The following is a 10,323-nucleotide window of genomic DNA, read 5'->3' on the forward strand; positions in this document are numbered from 1 at the left end:
GGGCGAGGCTGGGCGCGCGGGAGAGGCGCGAAGGTGGCCGAGGTGGCGGGCGGTGCGTGGCCGCTGCCGGGCGGTTGGCGTCAGCCGACGTTCCAGCCGAGTGCCGGCACCGGTAATGCTGGGTGGGTAGAGCCGCCCGGCGGGTCTCCTCCCAGTAACCTGTACGGATCTGAGGGGGTCTTGGGATGACGGAGGAGAGCTTCGGATGAGATGTGAGCGGGAAGGGCTTCACTCAGGGGGCGGTGAAGACTGGCACAGCTGGCCGGGGAGCCGTGGGTGCCCCAACCTGCAGGCACCCACAGGTTGGGTGGGCCCTGAGCAGCCTGACGTGGTGGCTCTGAGACTGGGTGGGCTCTGAGCTCCTTCCAGCCCGAACCATGACGTGATCTGAAGGAAATACTGCATCCCTCGGGCTCCTGGGCTCGGTGTGACGTGCTGTGGGCTTCTTGTAGTGCTCAGCGCTGGGCACACGCATTCTGTAAACTGTTGCCCGTGGTTTCTGTTGCGTGGAAAAGCTTTTAGTGAGCTACTGATGCTTCTTGGAAAAAGGCACTTCCTTTAGTATGGAGAAAGACTTAAACAGCTGCCTAATGTAAATAAATGAAATAATCGGCCAGTGCAGCTACTGGTGGATTCAAATAAATTAGAAAGGGGTAAATTGTACTTAGAATTTCCCTTAATATTACGTATTGGAAAGACCAAGCACATATGCTTTCCATTTCTGGGCTTGGCTTTTCCAAGAATAGTCTTGTATTAGGTTAAATTTAAGTCTGATGTTTTGTCCTAGGCTAGTGTTAGAGATGTGTGTTTCTGATGTGATAACTTAAAAAAAAGTGAGTTATTGTATCAAAATTGGAGAATGTTCATTGTTTTCAGAGAATTTACACTTAAATTATTTAATAAAGTGTTGTGAATTTCTTATTTCAAGAGTAAAACAAAAATTCTGTAAAATGATGTGAAAACACAATCACAGAATTGTTTGAGTTGGAAGGGACCCTTAAAGGCCACCTAGTCCAACTCCTTGCAGTGAACAGGGACACCTACAGCTCCATCAGATGCTCAGAGCCCTGTCCAGCCTGAGCTGGACTGTTTCCAGGGAATGGAACATCCACCATCTCTCCAGGCAACCTCAGGGTGCCAGTGCCTCATCACACTTATTCTAAAAAAATATCTTTATGTCCAATCTGAATCTTCCCTGTATGCATTCACAAATGTTCACAGATGCAGGATGAGCAAATATCAGGGACTCAGAATTACTGAGGTCAGAAGGGAGCTCTGCAGGAGAATGTTCTAAATTCAACTCAGAGCAAGAGCCCGTTGCTTGTGGTATATCCAGTTCAGTTTGGAAGGTCTCCAGGCACAGGCTCCAAAGCCTGCGGGCAACCTATGCTGGTGATCAACCACCCTCCCTGAATAAACATACATATTTTTATTATTATTATTTCTGTTATCTCAGTCTGTGTTCTATCTTCAGTTCTGTTGCATCTCCTCCTGTCAGTGGTAACCACTGGGAAATCTGGCTGTGTCTTCACTCTCTCGTCACGGTGATGCTTACACACAGTGTTGAGATCCCCAGGACTTCAGGGGGTCTCTCAGGGCTGAGCTGTCCCAGCTCTCAGACTGACCTCATGCAGCAGTGTTTCCAAACACTGTAGGTAGATGACTTCAGTGAATTATTTATTAAAAGAATATGTAGTAGAGGAAAAGGAAAAGAAGTATTTCTTGTATTCATCATAAAAAAGAAGGGTTATGAGTCCAAATCTTAAAAAAAAAAAAAAAAAAAAAAGTCTTGCAGTTCACCTCTAATATAGCCAACAGCAACTGATTAATGGCACTCCTAATACAGGGCAAGAGAACCAACGGTCTCTTGGAGTTCACCCTCAGCTTTCATTAACTTTCTTCTGTGGTAGCCTGGACAGTATTGTGCAGTTTTTGATCTGTATTAAGTTATAACATGTCATCATTTTATTATCAAAGGGAATGACTCAGCCTTGCCACCATTTGTAGGATTTGATTTCCCAGGCAACGATGCAGTTTATTACAGTGCTAAAATTAATTATATCTGCCCTCTTAATATATGCTTGGGGCTCAATATCTGAACCACCATTTTCAAAACAAAGGGATTTATGTCTCGGATCAGGTATCATAAAAGAACAGCTGTAACAAATAAAGCACAGTTCTGTTATGAATCTAAGAAGTTCCTTCTGTTAGAAGTTTTTGAATGCTTGATTTATGTGAAAAATGACCTAATGTGCTTGCATTTAAGAGAATTCTAGCATGACAATTTATTATTAGTGGGCTGTATTAACAATCACCATTTATTTGTCTAAAATTTCAGATTCTTAAACATTTGGAAGAGAAAGTTGGAAATGGAAATGCAGCGATGTGCTCTGTAGGCTGGTGTGCAGACTGCAGGCTGTGCTGGAGACGGCACAGCGCTGAGTGAAGGGCTCCCACCTGGTGAGGCCAAAGTCCCACATGTTTCCTGGCTTAGTTTGGCAGCTCCCTGCTGCCTGTCCTCACCCTCGGTCACGGGATTTCTTTTCTCCTCCTTTCTGCCAGGCGTGTCCCTTATTGGATGCTTCCAAGAACAAGTGAAAATCCCTAGTTGAGGAGAAAGGCATCCGGTTGGGTGTTCATTTTATGTCACTGTATTGCATTTGACACGTTCTGAGCAGATCCCATGGCTGTAGACCTGGAGCAAGATGAAAGGTGGAAGTGCGTGCCCGGGTGTGATGGGAACAGGGAGGAATGCAGCAGGGTCTGACCCACTGCTGGCAGTGAGATGGTCAATTGCTTCACCTGCTCTTTGCCTTTTAGATTTTGAGTGTTGAGGAATGTCTCTTGCTTCTCTGGGATGCTGTGTTCTATGCAAGCCCCCCCTGGTGCACACTGAAGGAAAATGAAAGCTTTTAGCTGAGGTTGTGAGCTGGAGTGAGACGCTATATGCAAGTGAGTCTCTGGCCTTTGTTGCTGGAAAGAGATAGCCAAATTATGAATCAAACATTTTCAGATATGAATGTCTTGAGAACTGAAACAGGTGATTTCAGAAGTGTGAATTTCTGCTTTAAGAATTGTTAATGCACATTTCCCATTGAAGTGGTTTTGTAAATAGTGAACTTTAATTGCTTACTGGGACATTTCAGAAAGGTATGAATGAGATCACATGTTGGTGCCACTGGGATACAGGACTGGGCAAACCTGCTGCAGCCTGCAGGGAAGTGCACTGTCAGTCAAGCAGCCTCCTGGCCGATGAAATAATTACTGTATGTAAGTTGTGATTGTAAGGGGGAAAACAAAAGAAGCCAGCTGATGTTGTGTTACTTAAAACTTTGTAGGCACAAAAGAAAAGATAAAAATTAATGGAAAGTGTCCTGAGAAAAATACAGAAATGAGTGGCACAGATGGGCCTCGAAAATCAGTGGAAAAGGTAAACCTCACAGCTACTATGAAAGCTGTAGTAGATGACCAGAACAAGGAACACTGAGTTAATTGGACCTGCATTTCAGTTCAAAGGAGCTGCCTTAGCCTCACCTTTTGCAGCACATTATGCTCAGATTCCCAAGGCTCCCATGGCTTGTGGGCTGCTTTTGTGAGTTCTTGCTAACCACAACTATGTATTATTCCTTAATTTAGTATGGTTGTGTATGTGTCCAGAAAAGCATGTTTGATAGAGGACTTGGTCTTTGTCTTAACTGTGGAAAGCTCAATTAGCATGTTTTGGCAAGAGCATAAACATCTTCTGAATATCTCTGCAGTCAGCTTGGAAAGAAGAAACTCAAATTTGATGGAGTTGCTACTGCAGACAGGCTTTACCTGCTGGTAGAAGAACAGTGCATTTTCTTTGCAAATGTGATTGCTGGTATTTCCTGCATTTTGTGCTTTGGTAGCATCCTTTCAGTACCTGAAGGGGGCCAACAGGACAGCTGGGGTGGGATTTTTTATAAAGGCATGTAGCAACAGGCCAAAGGGAAGTGAGTTTAAACTGGATGAGGATAGATTTAGACTAGATGGTAGGAAGAATTTCTTTACTGTGAGGGCGGTGAGACACTGGGATGGGTTGCCCAGAGAGGCTGTGGATGCCCCCTCCCTGAAGGTATTCAAGGCCAGGCTGGATGGGGCTGTGAGCAACCTGGTCTAGAGGGAGGTGTCCCAGCCTATAGCAGGGGGTTGGAACTAGCTTGGAACAAAGATCCCTTCCAACCCAAACCATTCTGTGATTCATATGATTATGATGTGATGAATCCATCACAGGTACACTTTATATTCAGAATGCTCTGTGTAGATTAGACTTCATTACAGTCTGAATTTTCTGCATTCTGGACCAAAGTTGATGTAGATTTCAAACAACCTTTAGAACACTTTTCATTAAAGCTTCACTTGATTAAGATGTTCGCTGTCCTGTTTTGTACTGGGGTGATTTGGGATCATAAAACGCACTGTAATTGCTGGGGTTTGTGGTCCTGTTCAACTCGCATGTACTGCGGGGAGGGGAATGAGTCAGCATGGGCTCACACCAAAGCCCAGTGCGGATGGTACCACAGCTGGGCAGCTCAGCACACGAGTGCATTCAGGTAGTGGATGAGGTGCAGTTGTTTCACACCCCTAAGGGAAGGAAAGCCAAGGAGTTGAGGGAGTTTGAAGCCATGGTGCAATCTGCATTGGCCAAGGGTGCATAAATGCCATCAGCCGCGTAGTTGAGGAATGCTCCTGGATCCCCAGCACGTGCTAACTTCTCACATGAGAGCATTTGTCAGTAATGCTGGTGTCATTGGGTGCAATTTGAATGGGAGTTTTCATTCAGCTTCAAGATGAATACCTTCATGTGCATGTCCTTTTGTGATCTGGATCCATCGCATCTGAAAAGTCAGACAAAGCTTTGTGATGAAGGTCAAGCTTCGTGATTTCACCACGTTAGTGAAACACAGCTTTCTGTAAAATCTGGGCTAACTTCACAGAATCACAGAATCACAGAATGGCCAGGGTTGGAAAGGACCTCAAGGATCATGAAGCTCCAACCCCCCCGCTCCAGGCAGGGCCACCAACCTCCACATTTAATACTAAACCAGGCTGCCCAGGGCCCCATCCAACCTAGCCTTGAACACCTCCAGGGATGGGGCATCCACAGCCTTTCTGAGCAGCCTGTTCCAGCACCTCACCACTCTCATAGTAAAGAACTTCCCCCTGACATCCAACCTAAATCTTCCCTCCCTCAACTTAAAACCATTTCCCCTTGAAGTTGCTTTACAGAGAACTTCCTAAAAGAACAGCTGCGAGCAGCATGCACTTCCTGCAGAGCCAAGAGCAGCCATCTAATGTCAGCATGCAGCCATGAGTGGCTTTGGAATCCTCTATGAAAAAGGAGCCTGGTCAGCGCACGGGGCCTTGGCACACTGCAGAGAGGTGGGCGCTGCACGCAGGCTGCCTCGTGCTGCTGCTGGGAAACCCTGCTCAGAGCTGCTCGTGATACTGCAGACGATACAGATCAGATGCTTCCCGAAAGGGCAGCCTCAGGATGCCTTTTATTCCATTTCAGAAGAAAACATTTCCAAGAATAATATTAGACAGATCAGAGTTATCACATCTCTGTTATTTTGTTGTTGATTTTCAATTCCTGCAGATGTTTGTCTGAAAACCTGCAGCATCCACGTATTGCTGAGGAAAGAGCACAGTTTGGCAGAGCTGCTCCATGTCAGAAATGATCTCCCGAAGCAAATGTATGTGACTAAATACAAGCTTTTTAAAACTCTGCCATTCATTGTAGTCAGCAGAGGTGCAGTAACAGCGGGCAGCTGGGTTGTGCCCAGCACATCTCGGTGCGTGTGATGGGTTCCGCAGGGCGTGCATGGCGTTCCGGTGTGCTCAGGGCACGGATCCCAGCACAGCAGTGAGGGACACGGGAAGCACTTCAGGCCAACCCAGCGCAGAAACGTTTGCAGTGTGAATCAGAAATATAGCACATAGCACAAGAGAAGTCCAGCAAAAGTTGTAGTGCTGGTATGAATCTCACTTGAAAGGAACAGAGCAAACTGGAACTCGTAATTGTCAACAGAGGAAGACAGAATTTAGTTTCAAGTAATGAAAACGTAAGTTGTGTTCTCTCACACAGAGTTGTTTTCTTCTCCACGCAGCTGTACGCTAAGGTGTGATGGTGGGACGCTCTAAATGTTCTATTGATTTTTCCTGGTGGGGTAGTAGAGTCTGTTACAAAATAGAAGATTAGGGAAGAAATCTTGCCAGAATCTAAACCTGGATTTCATTAAGAGGTGTTGTCATTTCACTATAAAGTACATCTGTTACAATGTTCCAGAAAGTTTAGGCACACAATAGAGTAATAAACTGATTTTATAGCTTGGGTAATGCTCCACCATAGACTTGCTCCCCCCTGCTGTGTTCATTGTATTACCTCAATACAGAAATGTTTGTGCACTGTAAGGAAAGTGGGTTGGTATTGCAGCCAGTGGAAATGTTTAGAATGGCGCATGAGATGCGTCCTGTAGAGAGGACAGGCAGCAGCAGGAGCGGGCTGCACTGTCATTCACTGCAAGCAGTTATCTGGGCAGCGCAGGCCCCTTCCTCTGAGCCCGTGTGGCTGCACATCCCAGTGCCACTACTGGTAACGGCGGTGGGAAACCCTGTGTAAAGGTTTCTGGAAACACCGGTGCCGTCTGAGCAGGGCAACAGCACCAAACCCAGCAGCCCTGGGACGAAGCCAGCACGTCCCTTCACAACACCGTAATCTGGTAGAGATGTACTTAATGTTGTCTTCCACATTTCCTGCGCAGACAAATCCCTTCCCTGGCTGTTTCCTGGATTAACAAAGTCTCATCCTCAGACAAGACACAGAGGTCTGAGGAGATGAGCATCTACATGGCATTGACACGGTCCTGCTCATGTGTTCTTGAGAATGTTTCAATGAATAAGTATTAACAGGTGAGCTTAATGGTTGTTCCAGCTCCTCCCCCCTGAATGTCTGTTCTTCTCTCTTCCCATGGAAAAATAATAATGATAGTCATGCTTTTTCTTGTAAGCAGAGAATTCCAGGTGATCTGAGTGTCTGAGAGGTTCCTGGATATGTTGCTCTTCAGCTCACCGTACATCTCTTTGATGTGCGTGTGACGTGCACGGTTCCTACTGACAACAACCAAATGATAAAGATGAATCCCACACACTAGAACTGACATGTCATTCACTTTTCTGCCCCAGGATCAGGTCTTAGCACTGAGAAACTCCTGGAGTCTGCAGCATGTTACAGCAATTCTATACTGACAGTGTATCTGTTGGGACACACATCCTCTATTGTCAGAACACAGCCACAACAGCAGCCATGTTTTATTCAGCTCTGTTTTGGGCTCCCAGAAGCATGCAGGAGGTTTCTGAGAGCAGTGCCATATCCTTCATAACTGAGGGTGATGTCGTGTGATCCATTACGTGTCCTGCTCCAGAAATACCACAATGAAGAGTTGAGTGAAAATTTTCTCCAGAATAAGTAGTTCCATGTGGCAAGCCCTGCTGAGAGTAAAGAAAAGCTTCAGCACCCTGAGATCCGTCTGCATCTCAGAAATGCCTTTTGTGGCTCAACGTGTAGGCCAGGAAACAACTCTGTCACCTTTGTTTTTTGCTGCTTAATACCGGAATGTTCTGCTGCTATAAACTATCTGCAACATTTTGAATAGTACAATGTAAAACTGAATTCCTCTCTGAATGCTACATTGCACATATTGCAGTATCAATTTACGTGATTTTTTTGTTTGTTTGTTTCAAGAAAGGAAATATCCATCATGGGGAATTTAAAAAACGTGAAGTTTGAGCCCAGGATGAATTCCGACAGCTTGGTTACCATCAGCCCCTCAGAGCTGCAGCTTAGTGGAAACACTGACATAATCTCTACAATAGCGGTGGGAATAGTGCCAGTGAAACAGAGAGTCTCGGGGGCGTAACGTGAGGCAGAATCACAGTGGTTCCCCACATCACCACTTCTTTGAAAATAAACTTGATAGAAAATTTGTGCACACCTGTTCCTTTGACTAAGAAGGGACTAATCTCTTTGCACCGGTGACTATTGTTATTGGATGTACTACATTGTTACATTACGTCTTGCACGTGGCAAAAGGTGCTGGGGAGATTATCCTCTAGAGGAAGTCAAAGGTGCCACACTGCGCCCGGGGTGCTGTAAGAGGGAAGCCATGCTTCGCTCTTCTTGTGTCCCCTGCCACATGCTGCCGTGTGTCCCTGCCTGCCCTTGGCTGAGCCAGTGGTGACGAGCTCTCCACAGATGTTCCAGTGAAATGCCTTAGCGCTGCCTGCGTATTTCGTTGGTTTATGATGCTCCTGCTGATCTTGCCTGCAATGGGGAATGAAGGGTTCATGTGCGCAGCTCCGCAGGCACACCAGCAGGGCAGAGGGAACAGTGATAAAGGGCAGCTTCTGGGCTGCGGCTGGAGCCAGAAAGTGACATCTGCCCAGAGCTGCCTTCTGACAGCGAGCGGCACAACGTGACGTTCTGTGTGACAGATTGGGACATTTCCCAGTGCGGTGTGCAGTGCTCCATTTGTTTTCACAAAATGTCTGTGAAAGAACAACATCTCCCCCACATCCCCCCCCCAGAAGTAGTGCCTCACTGAATTGTTGGGGGAAATTGCAAATGAAGAAAAGAAAGCAACTATTTGAAAAGACATGGATTACTAAAACAGACCTCAGCTTGACAGTACTTTGCAGTCCGCTTTATGCTTTGTTGCTCCTATTACGAAGCTAAGAATGATTCAAATCCATTTATATAAAACTTTAGGACAGAGGAGGGCAAGAGAATGGCTCTTCTACACCTCTTAGATTAGATTTGTGCAATGAAATGCTGGAATATGCTCTGGTGTTTTGTTTGGGTGTGAGGAATGCAAAGGAATAATAATTACCAGCCAATACACCAATTTAATGCAGTGTTCAGAATATTTAACCCTTAAAATAGAGGCATCAGAATTTTTAACAAAATAAAAAACAGAAAAGAATTGCCATATATGAAAGAAGGTGAAATTCTTAAATACAAGGATTGTGAAAGTTCTACTGCTAGCACTGAACAATTAGCTAAGCATGATGTTTTGAAAATGTAGAAATGAAATACTAAGAACACAGGGCACAGTTATTGCTAAAGTCTTACATTCCAATTCTAGTGTATGAGGCAGATGCCAAATGCTGTTAAAGTGCAGCAGCTCTGCTGCTGATTGCTTGTTTAAGACTTGGGTCTGTCTTCATCCGGAGCAGTGTGGAGCTGCTGGCCAAACGTGCTTCAGCCGGGAACGGGAAGGAGATTCAGGAAGGATTTTGGCCAAGTCCAAAGCTGAAATGATAAACTGTAGACGTTATGAATTGGTTTCTGGTTAGAAAGCATGAAGACATGACAGAATGAGAAATTCACAAGTGTTGATCCATCTTGGGCTGCAAATGAAGCAGGAAGATTTCTGTGTTCGTGTTAGTGTATCTTATAGTTAGTCCTTGAACTACAGCCAAGGGATGGAAACAATTTGGCATATGAAGACATTACATATTTTTCACGATTTTGTGTTTACACTTCAGATGATCTCTTTGGTCAGTCATGGAGAGGCTCTTGCTCCATCTCGGACCCAGGATACCTTGACTCAGGTGAACACTTTTTCATCCCACTTTCTTTGAACGCTTTTTCTTAAGTTGGGAATTTTGCTGAGCTCAGCTATAGAAAGCCTCCAAGAATGGGCCATGCACCTGCTTCTAGGGGTGCTGAAGTTTATCCTCCTTCTGTTCTCCATGGGGAGGATTTCGTACAGCTCCTTCCTCAACACATGCACAGGATGCTGACAGATGAGCTGTGGGAGATTATTTCTTTTCTTCAAGCAGCTCGAACAAGTCCTTGCTCCTTTCATACAATCATTTGAGTTGGAAGAAACATTTAGCAGTTATGTAGTCCAACTTCCCTGCAACAAACAGCTCAATCAGGTGTTCAGAGCCCCATCCAGACTGACCTTGGGTGTTTCCAGGAACAGGACAGCCACTGCATCCCTGGGCAACCTTTTCCAGTGCCTCACTGCCCTTATTGTAAAGAACTTCCTTACATGCAGTCTAAATCTCCCCTCTTTTAGTTTCAAACCATTTCCCCTTGTCCTATCCCAACACACCCTACTAAAGAGTCTGTCCCCTTCCTTCTCACAGTCCCCTTAGATGCCAAAAGGACAATTCTTGGTCTCCCTGGAGCCTTCTCCTCTCCAGGCTGAACAGCCCCAGCTCCCAGCCTGTCCTCACAGAGGATGTGTTCCATCATTTGGGTCATTTCTGTGGCCCTCCTCTGGATGCACTTCA

General features: G+C 45.6%; 1 long non-coding RNA gene across 1 annotated transcript; it reads left to right on the forward strand.

The window, feature by feature from the left end:
- Window positions 1-73: 73 nt before the first annotated feature.
- LOC116216206 (uncharacterized) lies at window positions 74-9,301 on the forward strand. The gene is made up of 4 exons (XR_004158653.2): window positions 74-212; window positions 2,339-2,460; window positions 2,563-6,933; window positions 7,766-9,301. It is a non-coding gene; the product is annotated as an uncharacterized LOC116216206 (long non-coding RNA).
- Window positions 9,302-10,323: the final 1,022 nt, after the last annotated feature.

The sequence above is a fragment of the Meleagris gallopavo genome, chromosome 1 (assembly GCF_905368555.1).
Source record: "Meleagris gallopavo chromosome 1, MGAL_WU_HG_1.1, whole genome shotgun sequence".
Taxonomy (NCBI): Eukaryota; Metazoa; Chordata; class Aves; order Galliformes; family Phasianidae; genus Meleagris; species Meleagris gallopavo.